Source organism: Kogia breviceps, chromosome 12, assembly GCF_026419965.1.
Source record: "Kogia breviceps isolate mKogBre1 chromosome 12, mKogBre1 haplotype 1, whole genome shotgun sequence".
NCBI classification, from domain to species: Eukaryota; Metazoa; Chordata; class Mammalia; order Artiodactyla; family Physeteridae; genus Kogia; species Kogia breviceps.
In genome coordinates, this window is record NC_081321.1 from 95320609 (window position 1) to 95343760 (window position 23152).

A 23152-nucleotide genomic window follows, 5' to 3' on the forward strand; every position below is an offset into this window, starting at 1 on the left:
AGGCAGGGGACACGGGTTTGAGCCCTGATCCGGCAAGATCCCACATGCCGCGGAGCAACTAAGCCCATGCGCCACAACTACTGAGCCTGAGCTCTAGAGCCCGTGAGCCACAACTACTAAGCCCGTGTGCCACAACTACTAAGCCTGTGATCTAGAGACCACGAGCCAAAACTACTGAAGCCCGCACGCCTAGAGCCCATGCTCCACAACAAGAGAAGCCACCGCAATGAGAAGCCCGTGCACCTCAATGATACGTAGCCACCACTCGCTACAACTAGAGAAAGCCCGCGTGGAGCAACGAAGACCCAATGCGGCCAAAAATAAAAATAAATAAATTTTTTAAAATTAATTCTATCATTTAGATGCTCTGAGATTCAGACTCTGGGTGAACAATCTCCTACTGTAATTAAAGCTGAGACAGTGTGAAATGGTAATGACTGCTGGAGTGAACATAGTGACAAATGTAAGGATCAAATGAAAATCACAGAAGGGCCTTTTGGGATTAATGCTCTTACAGGGGAAAAGAACTCAGACTAAAGAGGTTAGACAACTTGATCAATATTGCACCGCTTATGGGATTTCCCTGGTGGTCCAGTGGTTAAGAATCCGCGTTCCAATGCAGGGGACGCGGGTTCGATCCCTGGTCAGGGAACTAAGATCCCACATGCGATGCAAATACTGAGCACGAGGGCTCTAGAGCCCACGTGCCACAACTAGAGGGAAGCCCGCATGCCACAGAGAAGAGCCTGTGCGCTGCAATTAAGACCCGACACAGCCAAATAAATTAATAAAATTCTTTTTAAAATGTCACATCTTATTAGTGACAAAATGAGGGTTTTTTTAAGCCCCATGCCTACTGATGCTCCGTTGGCCAGCTGACCTCTCCCTAACAATAATAGCTGCCACTTAACAGATAATTACAATGCGCCAGGTGCTGTACTGAGGGTTGTACATATGTGATCTCATTTAATCTCACCACAATCCTATGAGGAAAGCATTTTGTAAATTAAAAACCAGGATTCAAACCCAAGTCTGTCTGATGCCAAAGTCTTTTGTTTCAACCACTACACTAAGCCTCTCTGCTTTCCATTCATTCATTCATTCATCAAATACTTGCTAAGCAAGGATAATGTGTCAGGTACTGTCTCAGCCCTAGAGATACTAGTGATGAAGACAGACAAGGTCCCTGCCCTTATGGCTCTTTTGGTAACAAGTAAAAAAAATAAGCACTTCAGATATGACTGATAAGTGTTGGGGGGGGAAACAGTACTGAAATAAGAACTATAGAGGTGACATTATGCTACCTACCAGTCATAGATGAAAACACTGAATATGTAAAAGACTACCACCTCATGTCCATTAGCATGTCTACTACGAAAAAAAATAACAAGCGCTGGTAAGGATGTGGAGAAACTGGAACGCTTGTGCACTCTTGGTGAGAATGTAAAATGAAAGTAAATTTAATCTTAGACAGTGAAATGACTAAATAAGATTCTGAATCCTTCAAAGATAGAAGGTATCTGAAATAATATATTCTGAAAGGCAGACAAACCACAGTCCTCTCTTTCGTATGATACTGATTTTAGCACAGGCATAAGTAGAAACAATTTTAATCAGACAAACGTGTCAATGAGCATAACAGATCTTTCCAAATTAAAATAAACTACCAAGATTACACACGTATGCAATTCCAACGCCCACTTCTTTTTTCCTCATTCTCATACTCCTGTTAACTTTCTTTCATTCAGTGCCTCTGATATCTCAGCACAGACACAAACTCTGATGACTGTACAGGTACAGGCAGTTCATTAAGCTCTCTTACTGGACTCAGATTGCTGCTGTGGGAACTGCCTGCTCTTAAGTTTCTGGGCTATTATCAGATACAGGCAACTCTTAATCTCCCTGGCTTCCTTCCTAGGGAACTGTGCCAACAAAAGGTGGAGAAAAGACCTAGGTACACAGTTATCTAAAGTACTGTGCTTTTCACCATTATGGAATCTGAGTTGCGTGTTACTTACCTTCACAGTAGAATGTACCATCAATCTTTGTTTTATTTATTAAACCCACTTGGTACAGATCTTACATTAGACACACAGAGAGAAAATGGTACAGCTGCCACCCCCCACCCCCAATGAACTATAATGTTAATAGGAAGAAAAGGTCTTGGTGAAAAAAAGAAATGCTAAGTAAAAAAAGAGAAATGAGGGAATTCCCTGATGGTCCAGTGGTTAGGACTCAGCGCTTCCACTGCAGGGGGCACAGGTTCAATCACTGGTCGGGGAACTAAGATCCTGCATGCCACATGGTGAGCCCCCCCACACAAAAAAAAAAAAAGAGAGAGAGAGAGAGAAATAATAAGAGGGTACATGGGAAGAGGAGAGTCTGAAAACAAGTTTAAGATTGTATTAATCAAGAAAAGTTGTTTTGTAAAGGTGTTAAGCCTTAGGCTAACTTTTAAAATGGGAAAGGACATAGTTTAGGGGAGAGGAGGAAGGAGGCTATGTGGAGAATTCAGGGCAGCACGATCAACGTCAGGAAAGGGACAATTATCAGTACAGAATGATAACCAGTGCTTTTTAAAGTTCTGGTTGAAAAACCATGTAATAATTCTGCTTGGTGACCTATAAAAGTACAAACCCATAGCCAAATTTGACGAAGACAACATACAGCTGCAGACTCACTATAAGACCAAGAAGCAATTCGGTCCCAGCAACACAATTAAGTCAGTCCCCTCCGCCCTCATAGACTCTGACTAGAAATCTGCCATTTCCACAGCTATAACTGAATATTCTGAAATGTTTTGCTTCCTCTCATCTGAGAAGTTACTATGTAAAGAGTTTGTTATTAAGCCTATGCTATTTTTCCACAGATAGCAGACCGTAAATGCTCAAGACAAAGAAACAGTAGCTGAAACATTCTAAGCAAGAAGAGCTTACCAAGCCTCTGCTTTTATAAGTCAAATGTAATTTTCATATATATATATATATATATATATATATAAAATCATCAACTGACAGTTAGCAAGTACTTTATTTGGTCAGGGTTTTACATGTGGTAGATGCTCAGTAACTACTTGAATGAATGAATGGACTGATTTGTACTCAAGGTACTAGGGCCAGGAGAAACCGAATAATTAACTCCATGAAAATGACTGGAGTCAGAAAACTGCAGGATAAAGGATGGGATATTTATTTTCTTGCAAGGGAGCTGCAACATTCATTGAACAGAATCTGAAGACCTATTACAGGCCAGGCCCTCTTGCAGTGTATGCATGAGTGAGGGTATAGATCGGCTGTTAGAAACTGGCTGACCTCAACCAAATTTGGCATGCACACATCTTTTGTCTAATCCAGAGTGCTGACCCATACAGTATTTTTAAAAATAATTTTAAAATATTTTTTAAAATCAGAGGTATAATTTACTCACAATAAAATACACACATTTGAAGTGTACATTTTCAAGGAGTTCAATGAGTTCTGACAAATGTACACTATTGTGTAGTCACCACGCCAAATCAAGGAAAAAACATTCCCATCATCCCTGTCGTGTCCTTTTTCAGTCAATCTCCACACACCCCCACCCCAGCCAACCACGGACCTAACTTCTATTACTATAAATTAGTTTTGCCTATTCTAAAACTTCAGTATAAATGAAACCATACAGTAAGTTCTCTTCTGGGTCTTACTTTCACTCAACATGTTTTTGAGGTTCATTCACATTGCTGTATGTATCGATAATTCACTGTTTATCCATGGTTTATCTATTCACCTGCTGATGATGGCATCTGGGTTGTTTCCAGTTTTTTGGCTATTATTCTTGTGGGTATGAAGTAGTATCTCATTGTGGTTTTAATTTGTACTTCCCTGGTAACAAATGATGTTGAGCACCTTTTCATACGCTTTTAGGCATTCAAGTATATTTTCTTCTGTGAAGGGTCTATGCAAACTTCTGCTCATTTTTAACTGGGCCATTTGTCATATCACTGAATTTTAAAGTGTTTCACATATTCTGGATTTAAGTCATATATATATGTATGGGTGTGTGTATACATATATCTATATATAGATATATAGATAGTGTGTGTGTGTGTTTCCTCCTAGCCTGTGGCTTACCTTTTCATTTCTTACAGTGTATTTTGTAGAAAATAAAGTTTTACTTTTGATACGGTCTGATTTATCAATTTTTTCTTCTATGGTTGCTTCAGGCTTTCTGTGTCCTAAAAAAATCTCTGCCTACCTCAAGGCCACAAAGATCTTCTCTTATAATTTTGTCTATAAATTTTATGGCTTTAGTTTGTATGTTCAGGTCTACGAGCCACTTCAAATTAATTTTTCTGTATAGTGTGAGACAGGGATTAAGACTCATTACTTTACACGCAAACATCCATCAATTGTTCCAGCTACATTTCTTGAAAAGACTATCCTTTCCCCTCCTGAATTATGTTTTAGCCTTTTCTAAAAAATCAATTGATCATATGTGTCCCCGTCAGGACTCTATTGCAGTCGAAGCTCAATATGTTTTTTTCTACACCAACATCACAGTGTCTTTATTACTCTAGCTTTATAATAAGTCTTGAAATCAGGTAATTTAATTCCTCTAAGTTTGTTCTTCCACTTCAAAGTTGTTTGGCTATTGTAAATGCTTTGCAATTCCACATACCTTTTAGATTCAGCATGTTAATTAGCACAAAAAAAGCCTGCAGGGATTCAGATTGTAAACACATTGAATCTTTAGATTATTGGGGGCAAAGTGGACTGTTTAACATTGGGTCTTTCAAACTGCGAACACTGTACATCTCTACTTATTTAGGTCTTCTTTAATTTTTCTCAGCAATGTTTTGTGATTTTCAATGTAAAAAGTTTTTAATATATTTCAGTAAATTTATTCCTAAGTGTAGAAATCTTTTAAATTCAAATTGGTTGTCAACATTTTAAAATAGAGAAAAATCACAATTTAAAAAAAATCCAGATTTCTGGCTTCCCTTGGAAAAAATCAGAAGATCAGCAATTTTGAGCCAATACTCCCACATGTCAGCAATATATCAAAATTGAGTAGTGGCTGCCCTCTCTAGACAGGGCACATTCTCTCCAACTGCTACAGTTCCTACCACTCCTTATTCAAAATCCCTGACCTACCCAATTCCATTCATGTAAGTTAACTGCTTGGAGCCTACATACAGTGAAAGGCTTAGGGAAACAGGAACAGTGATATGATTAAATTTGCATTTGAAACTCTGGCTTCACTGTGAAGAAAGAGTCAGGGGGAAGGCTGGAAGCAGGAAAATTAGCTAAGAATTTATTGAAGTGGCCCTGGAAAGAGCATGGCTTGGACTAGCTGGAGTGGCTTTAGTAGAAGAAATGAGAAGTTGACAAATGAGATAATATTTATGGAGTGATTATTAATAGAAACTGATGATGGAATGGATGTGAGGACAGAAGGAAATGTCAAAGATGACCCTTCCGATTTCTGGCTTATGTAACTAGGTGGACAGGAGTGCCATTTACAGAAATGGGGGACACTGGAGCAGGAACAACTCTGACAAGAGGAAATGAAGGTTAAAAGTTCAGTCTGAAATGTAAATTTGAGGTGTCTGTGAGACATCCAAGTAGAGGTGGCAAAGCGATTTGTGTTCAAAAAAGATAGAGATACACATTTGAGAATCACTGAAAAGACAGAGATACATATTTGGGAATCATTGGCATATAATTGGTGGTTAAAGCTATGGGATTAGATGGGATCTCCTACAGAGAGAGACAATAAGAGGGTTTGAGCCAGAGTCCTGAGAAAATTCCACGCTCAGGCCAGGATGAAAAACAGCCAGCAAAAGAGACTGAGAAAGAATGGCAGGAGAGGTAGAAGGAAGGGATGAGGTATTGGATGAAAAACTAGGAGAATCATGTCATACCAAGAATATAAAATAGTTCAAGAAATAAAGTGATCAACTATGTTAAATACCACTTGGGAGGAAAAACACGAATGAAAATATCCATTCCTTCATTCAGTAATTCATTCAAAAAATATTTATTAAGCACCTACCACATGCCAAGTATTGATGGTGCTGAGGACACAACAATAAACAAAACAAAGTACCTGCTCTTGCAGAGACTATCATCTAGTGGGAGGAGACAGACAGCAAATAAATACATGTCAAGGGGTGATTAATTCTGTGGAGAAAGTGAAGCAGGATAAGGGAAATAGGGAATGTCTGGGATTGGGGAGTAAAGTGGCTTTTTTATATATGATAGTCTAATAATGTAACATCTGAGCAAAGATCTGAAAAAAGTGAGGAAGTAAACCATGTGAAGATCCAGGGATAGAGTATTTGAGACAGAGGGAACAGCAAACACAAAAACCCGGCACAACCCAGTAACAGCAAGGAATCCAGTGAGGTTGCGGTACAGTAAGCAAGGAGGAGAGTGGAAGACCATGGAATTGACTCTGGAGAACAAATCATAAGCTCTATAATCTACGTGGAGAGCAGATCATAAGAAATCAAGGGCAGGGCTTCCCTGGTGGCGCAGTGGTTGAGAGTTCGCCTGCCGATGCAGGGGACACAGGTTCGTGCCCTGGTCCGGGAGGATCCCACATGCCGCGGAGCGGCTGGGCTCGTGAGCCATGGCCGCTGAGCCTGTGCTCCACAACAGGAGAGACCACAACAGTGAGAGGCCCACGTACCGCAAAAAAAAAAAAAGAAAGAAATCAAGGGCAGAAGAAGGGTGTCCAGTTCAAAGGAAGCTACTGCAATAATCCAGGCAAGAGAATAATAATAGTGTGACAGTCAGTTGTGTCTCCTTGGTTAGGCTAAGGTCCCCAGTTATTCAAACACTAATCTAAGTGTTGCTGTGAAGGTATTTTGTAGACGTGATTAACATTCATAATCAGTTGACTTTAAGTAAAGTAGATTATTCTAGATGATCCAGGTGGGCCTGAATCAATCAGTTAAAAGTCCTTAAGAGCAGAACTGAGGTTTCTCAGAAGAAATTTCACCTGTGGATACCAACGTCAGCTCCTACTGAGAGGTCCAATCTGTCCTTCTTGACAGCCTAGCCTATGAATGTCCCAGTCGCCTAGCCAGCCCCTACAACCTGATAATAAACCCCTTAATCTCCTGCTGGTTCTGTTTCTCTGGATGAACCCTGACTGATACAGATTCTGGTATCTTGAAGTGGGGTGCTGCTGTAACAAATTCTTAAAAATATGGAAATGGCTTTGAAATTGGATAATGCGTAGATGCTGGAAGAATTTTGAGAAGCATAATTTAAAGAGCCTAGATTGCCTTAAAACAGATTGTTGGTAGAAACATGGACACTGAAAGCACTCCGAGTAAGAGCTCAGAAGAAAGTGAGAAGCACAATAGATAAAGCCTATATTGTTTTAGAGAATACATATGTCATCATAAACAGAAGGCTGGTAAAATATGAACATTAAAGGTGCTTCTGGTGAGGGCACAGAAGGAAATGAGGAACATTATTGGGAACTGGAGGAAAAACGATCCTTTTTAGATAGAGGCAAGAAAAAAAAAACTTACCTGAATTTTGTCTTACAGTTGTGTGAAAAGCAGAACTTGGATACTTAGCTTGGATAAGTGATGAACTGGGATATTTAGCTAACGAGATTTTCAAGCAACAAGTTGAAGGTGCAGCCTGGTTTCTTCTTGTTGCTTACAGTAAAATGCAACCAGAAAGGTAAATTGATGGGCAAAATGTTAAACAAAAGAAACCAGGAGGGCTTCCCTGGTGGCGCAGTGGTTGAGCATCCACCTGCCGATGCAGGGGACACGGGTTTGTGCCCCAGTCCGGGAGGATCCCACATGCCGTGGGGGGGCTGGGCCCGTGAGCCATGGCCGCTGAGCCTGCGGGTCCGGAGCCTGTGTTCCGCAATGGAAGAGGCCACAACAGTGAGAGGCCCGCGTACCGCAAGAAAAAAAAAAAAAAAAAATGAAACCAGGACATGATGATTTGGGAAATTCTCAGCTTATCTAGATCACAGAAAAAGCTAAAATTAGGAGATATACTAAGAAAGCACTGTTGTGGAGAGAAAGCCAAGAGTGTGGTTGGACAACCTTTGACTTGTGCTGAAAGATTGCACATGTAACTCAGGGACCCCCTCAACCAACCATCTAAGCAGAAGCTAGGAAGAGACATGAGATTGGAGGACCCTCTTGTCTAACGACAAGAATCCCTGAGACATACAAAGGAGACCCAAAAGGCTTCTGAGAATGTTTTATCAGCAGAAACACTGCCAGCTTGGCCTGAAAGGGACACAAATTGAACAAAGCAAGACTGTCAGACTACCAAAATTCTACAGGCAATTTAACTACTAATAAAACTACTCAGCTGAAAACATGTGCTACCCTTCAAGAAAAAGTAGGAATAACTCCAAGAACTGAGCCTTGGGCATAGAAGCCAGAGCCACAGGCCCAGAGGGCAGAGTCTCTAGCCACAGATGATTACTTCCAGGCTTTGCAACCTAAGATATTTTCCCTGCTGAATTCTGAAATTGCCTGGGACCGGTGACACACTTACTCCTTGCATTTTCTCGTTTTTGGAATTGGAATGTCTATGACAGTCATATTTTGCCTGTTCCACCACTGTATTTTGGGAACACATAACTTGTTTTCTAGTTTCCCAGGTCCACAGATAGAAAGAAATCTTGTCCCAAGATGGATCATACCAGGAAGTCTCACCTATACCTGACGTAATGATTTATATGATGAGATTCTGGACTTTTGAGCTGATGATATTTAGATGAGATCTTTGACTTGAGCTGATGCTGCAACTGGTTGAGACTCGGGAATGTTAGAATGCAATGAATGTATTTTGCATGTGGGACAGATGTGAATCTTTGGGGTCCAAAGGACAGAGTGTGGTAGACTGAAAAATAGCACCCTAAAAGATATCCACATCCTCCATACCCTAATCCCTGGAACCTGTGAATATTACTTTATATGTCCAAAAAAGGGGGGTTATCTTTGTAGATGTGATTAAGCTAAGGATCTTGAGATGGGACAACTATCCTGGATTATCTGGGTCAACCTTAAACGCAATCACGTCTTTATAAAAGAGGCAGAGAGAGATGTGACAAACACAGAGGAGAAGATGTGCAGAGAGAAATTTGACGATGCTAGACTTGAAGATTGAAAAGACACTGCCTCAAGACAAGGAATGCCAGCAGTCACCAGAAGCTAGAAGAGGCAAGGAACAGACTCTCCCCTAAGGCCTCTGGAAGGGCTGCAGCTCTGCTGCTGATACCTTGATATCAGCCCAGTGAAACTGGTTTCAGACATCTGACCTTCAGGACTGTAAGAGAATAAATATTCAGTGTTTCAAGCCACCAATTTTCTGGTAATGTGTTACAGCAGGCACAGGACACTAATACAGATGGCTTAGACAAGGGCGATTATGGTGGAGGTGATGAGAAGTGATCAGATTATGCATATGGAAGAAGCTAACAGGATTTGCCAACGGAGTGGATATGAAGTGGGAAAGAAAGAGATGACGACTCCAAGGTTCTTACCTGAGAAACCAGAATCGTTACCACTTTACTAAGCTAGAGACAACCCAATGGCTCAGCAACATGTAAGTCAGTAGTGGCCTCACTGAAAAACGTACTGGTAGAATTTGGGGCTGGACACCAGATTAGAGAGGGTTAGAAAGTCCAGAGTATGTATAATTTACTTTGAATATTGCTCTACTCTTTCTGGTTATTCATCTGTACATTGCCCTCCCCTTTACCCAGCTGCCATCTTTAATAGACAAAACTTCGAATAACCAGTCCCAAATGGGCCAAAGGAAATAAGTTCAGGACACTGTCCTTTAAGGCAAGGGAGGACAGGTTAAGAAGAGGAGATGAGTCACTTTCATTCATTCAAGTATTATTGAGCATCTATTATATGCCATGCCAAGCACTATGCTGCATGCTGGGAATACAGCCGGGAATAGAGAGACCTGGGCCTTAGCCTCGTGAAGCTTATGAGAAGAAAAACATAAAATAATTACGTAATTATTTAGCTGCAATTGTGGCTAGTGCTACAAAAGAAAAATTCTGGGTGCTATGAAAGTTAACAAGAATTAAACATCCATTATGTGCTAAATGCTTTACATGTAACTTTATTTACCCCCCACATCTATCCTATGAGGAAGCAGAGATTCAGAAAGATTAATTCCCTCACCCAAGATCACAGAGCCAATGAGCAGTAGAGCCACGATTGAAAACAGGTGTGTTCAACTCTAAAACTCATCACTACTATCTCCAAAGAGCAGGGAAAATCTACTCTCCTTTTTAAAAGTAAAACAAAAAGAGTGGCCAGAAGAAGTAGAAACAATCATGCAGGTAAAGTCTTGAGAATTCCTGTGCTAGAAACAGTTTTCTAAGCTCACTTGATGAAGGTGAATTTTGGAGCGTATTCAAAAATCCCTTAACACTCTCCAAATAGAACAAAAGGTTACACTATAATTAACTCAGTTTTATTTAGGCACCCAAAAGGTTATTAAACATGTTGAAAGTAAAATGTTATGAATAACTTATCCAAATTGTACAAGTCATGTCCAGTTTTCACACATAATGTTTCTGCTAGGTTCACCTTCAGAATCAGCTTACAGGTAAAAGCCAAAAGTGGGGGGGCAATTATGCTGCAGTGACTGATTTAGGAAAATGATTAAATAAATAATTGTTTGACACGAGGTACCCAAAGAGTCATGACAGATATCACACAAATGAATCATACCATCCTATGAACTTCTACTAAGTAAAGGAAATATTTAAATGTATTTAATTTCAAATCACTAGCCTATGATCTCATTATATTCTTGGTTGCCTATTATTCCCATTCCAGGACCACATACCCCAACCCCAGAAAAAAAAAAAATCTGAACAGAAAGGAAATAGCAGCAAGATAATGTGAAATGATCACTGACTCTATAAAATAGAATTTAAGGGACTTCCCTGGAGGCACAGTGGTTAAGACTCCGCACTCCCAATGCAGGGGGCCCGAGTTCGATACCTGGTCAGAGAACTAGATCCCACATGCATGCCGCAACTAGGAGTACACATGTTGCAACTAAGATCCAGCAAAACCAAATAAATAAATAATTTTTTTAAAAAAAGAATTTAAAATACCATGAAATCTTTGCCTTCACTGTCATGACCTCAGGGCATTAACCTGGAATGTTAGAATTAAAGAATGTACAGCTCCTGAACGGTAGCTTTAGTTCAAGTGATTGTTCATAGAAAGTGATTATAACATGTATCAAGAATAAGAAAGGGCTTCCCTGGTGGCGCAGTGGTTGAGAGTCCCCGCCTGCCGCTGCAGGGCACACGGGTTCGTGCTCTGGGCTGGGAAGATCCCACGTGCCGCGGAGCAGCTGGGCCCGTGAGCCGTGGCCGCTGAGCCTGCGCATCCGGAGCCTGTGCTCCACAACGGGAGAGGCCACAACAGAGAGGCCCGCATACCACAAAAAAAAAAAAAAAAAAAGAAAGAAAGAAAGAAAATGATCCTAACTTTTCATTTCGAAATTGTTTCCCCATCTCTACCTTTTAAAAAAAAAAGCCAAGACATATATGTGGCAAATTTTAAAAGACTTTAAAGATATACATCATATAACAAGATATAAAATCAACAATAAAGCCAGTTTCAACCACGATAACACAACTCTTAATACCAAAATGCAACATGGCGTGTCCTAAAGTATGAGGAAAAGACAGATTTCCAAGTTCCTGTAAATTTTGTGGTAGTGAAAATATGTACAAATTAACCACCATTAAGAGACTCTGGCATAACTTACACCATTTACAGTTACAAAGATACTGAAACACTGACAAAAAATTTTAATTTGGATATTCTGGTATGCCCTTATTTAGTAAGCATTTTAACATGCAACTTAAAATGTGAAGTCACGATTACAGCTTTCCATTTCAGGAATGGCAGCAAGATACATATAAGGAATTATTTTTAATCTTTTTATTAAAAATAAATTTATTTATGTATTTTTGGCTGTGTTGGGTCTTCGTTGCTGTGCAGGCTTTCTCTAGTTGCGTCCAGCGGGGGCTACTCTTTTGTTGCGGTGCACGGGCTTCTCATTGTGGTGGCTTCTCTTGTTGCAGAGCACGGGCTCTAGGCACGTGGGCTCAGTAGCTGTGGCGCATGGGCTCAGTAGCTGTGGCTCGCGGGCTCTAGAGCGCAGGCTCAGTAGTTGTGGTGCAAGGGCTTCACTGCTCCGCGGCGTGTGGGATCTTCCCAGACCAGGGCTCAAACCCGCGTCCCTTGCATTGGCAGGCGGACCCTCAACCACTGTGTGACCAGGGAAGTCCCCATATAAGGAATATTACAAAGAATATTTTGAGAGCTATAACACCTTGATCACTACCATAAAAAACTCCCACTGTATTGACATTTTCACTAGCTATGCAAAAGAAAGTAAACAGGAACAAGCATTTACTGGAGGCAAAGTTAGGCACTTCAAACATATTATGGTAGGGAGTCACCATCTTTTAATTCACAGAGAGACCTGGTTCAAATCCTGACTGCGATCCTCCTAAATTAATTCATCTCTCCAAGCTTCTCTAACCTCATCTGCAAAATGGTGCTATTATTACTTATTTCACAGAGCTGGTGTGAGCATTAATGAGATAACACAATGACTAAAAAAGCATATGTCACTGTTACTCCCTTTTACATTTCTCCATACTCCTAATAACAACCTCATGTTGTAAGATTTTTTTTTTTTTTTTGTAAGAATTTTTAATTCCACTTTACAGATGAGGAAATCAAGTCACATAAGGTTAAGCAGTGAGTCTAAGGCTACACAGCTGATAACTGTCAGTACCTAGCTCTGCTCACGCCCTTACAACTTGACATGTTACCTCACTAATTATATTACTCTCTCATACTAGGAAGTTCAGAATTTTTTTTTCAAATTATACCCATGATACTTTAAATTTTGATACCAAAACAAAGACTTTTCAGCAAACCAAACTGACCCATTATTTCCACAATTTCAGAGGTCAAAAACCTGAAAACAGCCACCTATCTTCAAATTCAGTAACATCGCGGATACACTCCGGATTTCCAAATGAACTACCCAAATTACTCGTTACTGGCACTCATTTATACAGGAAATGATTTCTAAATGCACATTAGCAAGAGTGAGTGAAGAAGCAAATGAGCCAGACATACCACAAAAGTAAAAATATGGTATCCGAAGAAAAGAAAAAGAAATTTTCGGGACTTCCCTGGTGGTGCACTGGTTAAGAATCTGCCTGCCAATGCAGGGGACACAGGTTTGAGCCCTGGTCCGGGAAGATCCCACATGCCACGAAGCAACTAAGCCTGTGTGCCACAGCTACTGAGCCTGCGCTCTAGAGCCCACGAGCCACAACTACTGAGCCCTCGTGCCACAACTACTGAAGCCCATGCGCCTAGAGCCCGCGCTCTGCAACAAGAGAAGCCACCGCAATGAGAAGCCACCGCAATGAGAAGCCTGCGCAATGCAACAGAGTAGCTCCCACTCACTGCAACTACAGAAAGCCCGCGCACACCAACAAAGACACAACACGGCCAAAAAAAATAATTTTTTTTTAAACTTTAAAAAAAAAAGAAATTTTCACAACACTCAGTCTTCCTAGGATTCTGCAGACCTTTTATTACTGCTATGTGAGCTGGTCTTAAACAAAGGGTGAGGAAGTAGTCCAGGTTCAACCACTAGATTGTTGTGGAACCTCAAACCATTTCTCAGTGCCTCCATTCAACTAAACAATGAGAACTGGACTTGAGTCACTGAAACCACAGAGCTGAAGGCAACTTAACCAATTAGCTCCACCCAAGACACCCTGGCAGTTCACCCAATTTCTTCTTCAACACCTGCAGTGACATGGAGTTCAATTATCTTTCCCCTCCATAGAAGTGATATAGTTAATGTTTTTAAGAATTCTGCAGATTCTCTTGTGACTCAGTCACAAAAGTTCTCATTCTAGGTATTTTTGCTATGGAGCCTAGTTCCACGTCTAAGCTCTTCTGAAGCATATGCGACTTTAAGGACTGCTTCTGGCTAAACCCATTCTGCAGATAGAGAGCCTAGGAATTTACAGGGACAATAAGATTGGGTATGAGATACCCTTAACAGGAAACTGTGCACCTTCTGAGGTCTTGTTTTAACTGTGGAGTTCAACTAATAAAACCACTGCTTCACTCTAATTGGAGAAATAAAATTTATCTGGATGTAGATATCTGAACTGGAAAAACTGATGCTGAAGCAGCAATGATTGACATTTAAACGCCTCCTTCTCATTACTCACATCATTTTACATTCATTCATCTCTCCCTCCAACCTCACTCATCCATGTCAGCTCTACACTACTGCCAAAAATAATGATGATGATGATGATGATGATGATGATGATGCATGTAAAGCTGTTCCAAGAACTTGGCATATTTTTAACTTTTTAAATCCTCATAGCAGCAATATAAAGCAGGCACCATTATTATCCCCACTTTACAGTTAGTGAGTCACTGAGAAGATAAAGTAGCAAAAGTATCACAGTCACACACCCAAGGTCACAGAGCTAGCAAGTAGTGGAGCCAGGATTCAAACCCAGACAGTCTGACCCTAGTATTCATTCTCTTAACTACTTACACTCTGTAACTGCTTGTCTATCACCCTGATAAGTTACTGTTCTCTTCAACATCAGAAAAATGACTCCACCTTCACCTTACACATAAAGATCAAACATTTGTCCTTAGTGTCAATGCTGGCCTAGACTACTTAAAACATTTCATGTCGGGCTTCCCTGGTGACGCAGTGGTTGGGAGTCCACCTGCCGATGCAGGGGATGCGGGTTCATGCCCGGGTCCGGGAGGATCCCACATGCAGCGAAGGCTGGGCCCGTGAGCCAGTGGGCCATGGCCGCTGAGCCTGCGCGTCCGGAGCCTGTGCTCCGCAACGGGAGAGGCCACAACAGTGAGAGGCCGGCGTACCGCAAAAAAAAAAAAAAAAAAACCATGTGGCCCTAATTCAGTGTCCATTTCCACAAATTACCCTACCATGTGGAAGGCACACATTAAGCACACAATAAATATCTGTGAATATCTGTTAAAAGAATGAAATCTTTCCCAATTCCCTTATCATCCCAAAAGTAATCTTTCCCTCCTCTGAGTCCTTCCCTCCCCTCCCCCAGCACGTTGTGCTTTCTTTCAGCACTTAGCTTTTTCTACGCCTCCCACTGTCGTAGCCAGCCTCCAGCTTGGCCCCCAGTGCTCCTCACCTCCTAGTAGCCACATCCTTGTGTAGTCCTTTCCTGCAATGTGTGACCTACAGAATGCTGGAGAAAGGATGGTATGTAATTTCTGAAGCTAAGTCATAAAAGACAGCGTAGCTTGGTCTCTTGAATTACTTGCTCAGAGGGAAGCCAGCAGCCATGCCATGAGGGCAAGCAAGTAGCTCTATGGAGGGGCCCACATGGAGAGAAACTGAGACTTCCCCCAACAGCCGGTACCAACTTGCCAACCGTATGATTAGCCTCCTTGGAAGAGGATCTGCCAGCCTCAGTCAAGCCTTTGGACGACAGCAATCCCAGCTGACATATTACTGCAATCTCTAAAGAGACCCTGAGCCTAAAACCACTCAGCCAAACCGCTCCTGAACTCTTGAATCACAGAACCTGTGAGAGGTAATAAATGTTTATTGCCATGTTAAACACTATCTTTTGGGGTAATTATTACGTGGCAATAGACAGCAGTAGATAGCTAATAGCAGATACCTGCTCTCTAAAACTGTAAGCTCCTTCAGAGTAGAGACTTTCTTTGATTCTCAAAACTCCATTAAGCCTTAGAAATAAACAGTGCCTATATTTGTTGAATTGTGTCAGCAGACTATTCCCTTTGTCCACTGTTCCTTTTCTTCCAAAATGTATCCATTTATAAACTATTCCCTTTGCCTCAAGCACTTCATCTGTACTCTATCAATGTCCTCCCTTTTCTCTTTCAAAGACTTTCTGAAACAAACTTCTGAGCATCTGCTATGTCCCAAAACTGCTCTTGAAGCTGGGAACAGAAGAATCAAACATCCTTGCCCTTATGGAGCTTACAGTCCAGTATATGCCCTTGCCGTGGTGGTCTCTCTAAATACAATACAACCATCTTCATTAATATGACTTCAAAATTCTAGTTTCCCCCGTGTAAAAATTAAGTATTCAAAAACTTTTACCCCTTTCATCATCTATTTATTATTATTTATTTATATTTTGGCCGCGTTGGGTCTTCATTGCTGCGCATGGGTTTTCTCTAGTTGCGGCGAGTGGGGGCTACTCTTCGTTGTGGTGCGCAGGCTTCTTTCTCATTACAGTGGCTTCTCTTGTTGTGGAGCACGGGTTCTAGACACACAGGCTCAGTAGTTGTGACACGTGGGCTCAGTAGTTGTGGCTCACGGGCTCTAGAGCGCAGGCTCAGTAGTTGTGGCACAGGGGCTTAGTTGCTCTGCAGCATGTGGGATCTTCCAGGACCAGGGCTTGAACCCGTGTCATTGGCCATATGTCTGCATATGCTTTTCTTTTACATTTAAATAAATATTTAAGCTGCAGCCTCAAGAAAAGTCCACACCTGTTTAACTACTTTGTAAAGTGCCACACATAGGATCTGTATATCTCAATGTCCTCCATTTTCACTGAATGTTTTCATGGGCCACAGTTTTTAGAAAATATCACATTTATAAGGGTAAAATAAATATCATTTGATAAAAACAGCCTTTATTTATTTTATAAGCCCTAGCAACTCTAAATCAAATATTAGGACTTCCCTGATGGCGCAGTGGTTAAGAATCCGCCTTTCAACGCAGAGGACACAGGTTCAAGCCCTGGTCCGGGATGATCCCACATGCCGCGGAGGAACTAAGCCCACGAGCCACAACTACTGAGCCCATGTGCCACACACCTACTGAAGCCCACGCTCCTAGAGCTTGCGCATGGCAACAAAGAGTGGCCCCCACTCGCCACAACTAGAAAAAGCCCACGTGCAGCAACGAAGACCCAACACAGCCAAAACTCAATCAATTAATCAAATATGAAACATTTATTTCACAGAAGGCAATCTGTAACACAAGCAGTAAAATGATATACGTGGGTGGAACTTTCTCACCTCATTGTATATTTAGTATTTCTACAAAACAGAGTGTTAAAAGAAAAAGAGCTTACTACACTTTAAAGTCAGGGATTCAAGTCCTGGCTCTGTCACTAATGTGTAACCTTAGACAAATTATTTAACTACCCTGAGCCTCAGTTTCCATATCCTAAAGTGGAGGTAAAATCTACCTCTTAGGGTTATTGTGAGGATTAAGCAATGCATTAAAAGCTTAGCTTGGGCTTCCCTGGTGGCGCAGTGGTTGAGAGTCCGCCTGCTGATGCAGGGGACGCGGGTTCGTGCCCCGGTCTGGGAAGATCCCACATGCCACGGAGCGGCTGGGCCCGTGAGACATGGCCGCTGAGCCTGCGCGTCCGGAGCCTGTGCTCTGCAACGGGAGAGGCCACAACAGTGAGAGGCCCGCGTACCACAAAAAAAAAAAAAAAAAAAAAAAAAAAAAGCTTAGCTTGATGCCTGTAACATAGTGGGCATCAAGAAATGTCAGTTTCTTTCCCCTTCTCTAGGGCTTGTACCCATGGTCCAAAGAGGTGTCTGGAGATCTTTTCAAGCTCAATTACTTCTGTTTGGAATGATCTTCCTTTCCTTTATCTAATGAGTTAAGATTCAGCTCAAAGGTCATCTTCTCCTTGAAGTCCAAAGGAAAAGTTCCCTTGACTCTCCCATACATTTCTGGGTTTGTACTTGGAGTTTATGTCAGTGTGTTACAATTATCTGTCACTTTCTTACTCTCCCACTAGACTGTGAGCTCCTCATGAGCAGGGAACATATACCACACTCATTTTCATAATCTCAGCTTTTAGAAACACACCTGGCACATTACAGGCATGAAACAAAAATTTGTTGAATTAATGAATGAATGAAGTCATTACTTAAGCAGTACCCATAATCACTACCGGCTGACTGAACTTTATGCTTTTGCCCTTTATGGGCCGAGATGCTGTTCTGTACTTCTTTTGAATCCCTTCCTCATAGCTCTCGACAGAGCACTCAGGACATGGAAAGTCTGCAATAAATACTTTTGGATTATGGGATACATATTAGTCTTCCATCTCACATGATTTCACTCTAAGTAAAAAATTTATCCAAGGGCTTCCCTGGTGGCGCAGTGGTTGAGAGTCTGCCTGCCGATGCAGGGGACACGGGTTCGTGCCCCGGTCTGGGAAGATCCCACGTGCCGCGGAGCGGCTGGGCCCGTGAGCCATGGCCGCTGAGCCTGCGCGTCCAGAGCCTGTGCTCCGCAACGGGAGAGGCCACAACAGTGAGAGGCCCGCGTACCGCAAAAAAAAAAAAAAAAAAAAAAAAATTTAACCTAATGGATGTGACTTTTGGAAGCCTTTTTAAACAGGGGCTCTTAACAGTTATTGGCAAAGAACTTAGGCAAATGCTACACATTACAGCCAGTTTTTCTTTGCACGTGTTTCTGAAAAAGCAGTAATGGTTTGCTTCTTTCTAAATCATTTCATTAAGAAACTAAGTATCATAAAGCCCTTTGATTCGCTGTGAAAAATGCCAACGCACGTGTTTCTGAAAAAGCAGTAATGGTTTGCTTCTTTCTAAATCATTTCATTAAGAAACTAAGTATCATAAAGCCCTTTGATTCGCTGTGAAAAATGCCAACAACACTAGGCAAAACTTAGTTTAGTAACTTTCAGCCAAAGGTTCCCCACCCTGCAGTCATAGGGCTGTGGGCCAGCTGGCTGTACCACATCAACCCTGGGAGGTGGCTGCTTTTCAACAGTAAAACTGCATAAGTAAAACGTGGAGTTTTGGGGGGTCTTCTAAAGTAATACACATAAATTTAACTTCTTATTGAAAATAAAGATTCTATTACAGGCTTTGGCTTCAGCTGGAAAAGACCTTGAAAAGAGCTCAAAAACTGTCAACTTGGCATTTCAGACATCTTATGGATTTTAAAGTGTGTAAAAATACATGAAGCTGGGTGTAATTTCATTACTACAGTTAAGTGACGTATTTCACATTCCTGTCTACACACATTTCATGCCAAGTATACGCTGGTAAGCAGCTAACTGGCCACCAAACTGCCCTTTAGTTATGCTACATAATAGGGAGAAAACAAAAATCCTGACAAAGCCAGGTTGGGCTGGTACTTACACACACACGCTAGTCTATCATGGTTTTCAACATCATAAAAACAAACATTTCTTGGGCCTTTACAAGGGCCAAGCGCTGGGTCAAACAATTTATGTGAAGTTTTTCATTTAATACTCACGACCCCCGATGACAGATACTATTATTATCCCCAATTTTCAGATGAGTAAACTAAGGCCCCAAATTACACAGCTAGCAACTGGCAGGTTTGAGAGTCTGACTCAGAAACTCCAACCCTACCAACTACAGCGGATCAATGCTCTTGCATTCCCCGCAGGGTAGGGGCTGTAATCAAGGTGTCCTGACAGACACTTTGTTAGAGGGAAAAGTTTCAAATCTGGCAGATCCCTTACACCTGGCAGCATTCAGGTTGCTACACAGGCATCAACAAGTCCAGGTGAGACTCCCTTGCCTGGGAATCCTGGGATTGATTGCACATGGATTCTGAAGGTTTGCACAAGATCCCGGAGAAAGCACCAGACACCCAGTCCCTGCAGTCACGAAACGCCCGGGACGCGGCGGGGGCGGGAACCTCCGTGCCTCCCCACATGCGAGGCCCGCCCGGCGGCGCACAGGTGCACCGCCGCGCCCCGCGCCGCCCGCCCCGGCTCTGCGACCCCGGCCTGAAGGAGCGGGGCGGCGGCGAGGAGGGGGCCAGGCCGCGATGCCGGCCCCGCCGGACCCCTCGGAGGGCGCGCGAGCGGCGGGGTAGCCAGGAGAAAGGATGCTCCGGGCGGGGCGGGGCCGCAGTGGGGGAGGGGTCCCCTGCCCGGACTCTCACTCACCGCCTCGCTCTCCTCCCGGCCCGGGCTCTACGGCGGTCCCCGCTCCGGCTCTCACCGCGCGCGTCTCCTCCCAAGGCTCAGCGTCCAGCTGGGACGCGCAGAGCTGCAGAAAAGTCGGCGCGAGCGGAGGGCATACAGCGAGCGGAGCTGAGAGGGTGGGAAGGATGGTACAGTCGCTCTCGCCGCCGCCGCGGACACCACAGACACAGCAGCAGCCGGCTCCTCTCAGCCACGGAAGCTGCGGGCCCTCCCACCGCACCCGCCTCCCGCCCCCCACAACGCCCGTTGGAGAAGTGACAGCAGCGCTGACCAATCAGAGGCCTCGTGGAGGCCGGGAACCGAGGACTAAGGGGAGGGCGGGGGGACAAGAGGGATACGAGGCGGGCGAGGACGGCGGCGGGACTTCCTGTGACTGACGGTCCAGCGCAGCCAATGGGCAGCAGGGAGATGACCTCATTGCCGAGGGAAGTCGAACTGGGGGAGCGGCAGCGAGGAGGTGGGAGGAGGTCGGAGACGAGCCGGAGGCGGGGCGCTGGGGTCTTAAAGAGGCCGCAGCCCATTGGTCACCCAGTCACGGGAAGGGCGGCGGACTCTGCCAGACCTCGCTAAATTGCCAAGGGGTCAGTGCCGCGAGCGCTTAGTGCATTAATCCTCCCGACCCCATCACAATCCTTCTAGGGGCCTGAAGGGTCCCCGCCTGGGGCTCATAAATCGATTACTTACTTTCACGGTTCCCAAAAGGAGACACAATAAATTCCGCCCTGGCCCCGGAGTCCTGAATTCCAGTTACAGCCCCCGCCCCGCAGGAGCCCGCCGTCTCTTTTCCCTGAGTCAGTTTCCCCTACTGTAAAAGGGAGGATACTGGCACCTACCTGCCCCTCCTTTACCCGCCCAGGATGTTGAGATCATTAACAGCAAAAGTGCTTTGGGCTTCACGAAGGAAAGGCTGAATGAACCCAAAAGCTTGTATCAGAAGACTTCAGGAAGAGCCTCTGTAGAAGGGAGGACTGCACTACACGACTCCGACGACTCTTGCAATTCTAAAATTCTAAAATGCTGATTGATGTCCTACTTTTTCCGCACGTAGCGAAGGGGTGTGGGGCGTTTGGGGGGTGGTGGTGTGTGCATGCGCGGGACTCCTGCGTTAGGCACAGAGGCCACACAGGGACTTGGTCTCTGACTTCAACAAGGAGAAATAATGCAGGCTAAGAGGGAGAGAGAAACACGGAAAGCAAGGTCCGCGGCGGTAAGTGCCTTGGTTGAGGCAGGCCATTTGCTTCCCCTCCCCCAGCAATGGGAGGGAGCCCAGAAAAGGCGAAATAACTCCAACTTAGCGGGGTGGAAAGGGGGGGAAGTGTTTTCCCGAAAGCTTCCCGGGGATGGTGTCACCAGACAGGGTAAGGAGGGAGGAGTAACAGTAGCTACAGGAAGAAGGGGGCTAGAGCATTCTTCCAGTTTTAGGCCGGAGAAGTGTGAAGGCACAAAAACTGAAAACCGGCAGCTCATTTTACATTCCAGAGTAAATTCTTAATATGCTCCCCTCTTCTCCCCCAAAAGCCTGGCATTGGTGTAACTCTCAGAGGAAGGGCAGGAGAGGGTGCCTCTCCCCCTCCAACAGCTGCAAAAGCCGAAGTGGCCTTGGGTATTCCCAATTACTCATCTATCCATCAGCTTCAAGTTCAGTGTCACAGCCGGTCATAGAATCGTGCAGCTCCACAGGCGGGATCCGTGTGACCCCTTAGTGACATACCTTCCCCCAAGGCAAGAATTCTTCCTCAAAAGTCCTGATATATTATGTATTCAACAAATATTTCTCGAGGGAGTGAGACAAAAGAGATAGTCAGTACCCTCTGGGTGCTCTTACCAAACTGGGCGAAGTTATGGCACATGCTGAGGTGACCAGGCAGAATATCCCAAGCATCGTGACTAACTAGAGGGCCCAGAGGTACGCCTCAGAGACAAAAGCACTGCTGGTCAGAATTTTGGGGGTGGGGCAGAATTTCCTCAAGACAAGACCAGGCTGGAGCATTCCAGATAGGGTCTACCTAGACACAGCCCTCATGAAACAGCCAGGGTGAGAGGCAAGCATGGCGTATGTTATTAGTCATGGGAAGAGTGACATCCCACTCAGCTTCCCAGACGTGGCAAGCTTACCAGCTCTCAGACAGGCCTGTTCTTTTTTTAGGACAACTTAAATTGTATACATATATTTTGTGTGTGTGTGTGTGAATGATATGTATATCATATATAGATGGTATTCATATGATCTGCCTCCCTGTAATCTCTAACCCTAAATGCTAATGTTATCTGCTAAAGACAACACAGAACACGTCTAATCCCACTTCGTCATGACAGCATTCCAAATATTTGAAGATGATGAGTATGCTTCCTTTCCCACACCCTCTACCCATCCCCCAAAATAGCAGGGATTAAGTCTATTTCTCTTGCCACCATTCCTCAGATGATGGTTTCCATGCTCCCCACTATCCCAATGACTTCATGAGGACATCTTCGGTTGTCCTTCCAGCAAACGTCCTCTCTCTTCTGGGAAGGGCACCCATATTTCCTCTGGGCTACCACTTCTCCCCATTCTTGGTCTGTATGGCTGGCTGCCTGGGGCTGACTTGACTTCTCACCTTTCCGGGGCGGGCCCACAGCCCAGTCCTGATCAATCAAATCGCTGTTCACCCCTCCCCACCACCACCTGCAGGGACTGATTTAGAGAAAGACATGTGGCCCAAGATGGTACAACTGGAATGAGTCTTGGGCTCTTTGTTGGAACTACTAGGAGGGAGAAGCTCTTTTTGCACTAAGGCTGCTGAACTGTCCAGCTCTGCACCTGGAGCTGACAGGGAGACCACAGGAAAGAACTTGCTTGAGCATAAAGCCGATATGAGAACCAACAAACTATCAGAGCTGAGATACCGATAAAGGCCACAAGGGGTGATGACTCTGAGAGCCTGGATCCAGCTATTTTTTGACTGTTGGATTTCATAGTTGTTTTAGGTCAGGGTCCTTAGAAACTGCCTGTAAGAGAGGTCCAGTGAATAGGATTTATTGAGGGAGGAGAAACCTATAACAGAGGAAGTTGACCAGAACAGGGAAAGGGAAAGAGCCAAGAAAGGCTCCA

The 23152-nt window shown here is 43.7% G+C and overlaps 1 protein-coding gene across 2 annotated transcripts in view; it reads right to left on the reverse strand.

The window, feature by feature from the left end:
- Nucleotides 1-20318, reverse strand: part of MRTFA (myocardin related transcription factor A) — a 202588-nt gene extending 182270 nt beyond the window's left edge. Inside the window, exon 1 of one of the 2 annotated variants that reach the window (XM_067010255.1) lies at nt 20023-20318. The gene's annotated coding sequence lies outside the window, so the exon portion shown is untranslated. The remainder of the gene's footprint in view (nt 1-20022) is intronic. The other variant, XM_067010253.1, reaches the window with a different exon arrangement.
- Nucleotides 20319-23152: the final 2834 nt, after the last annotated feature.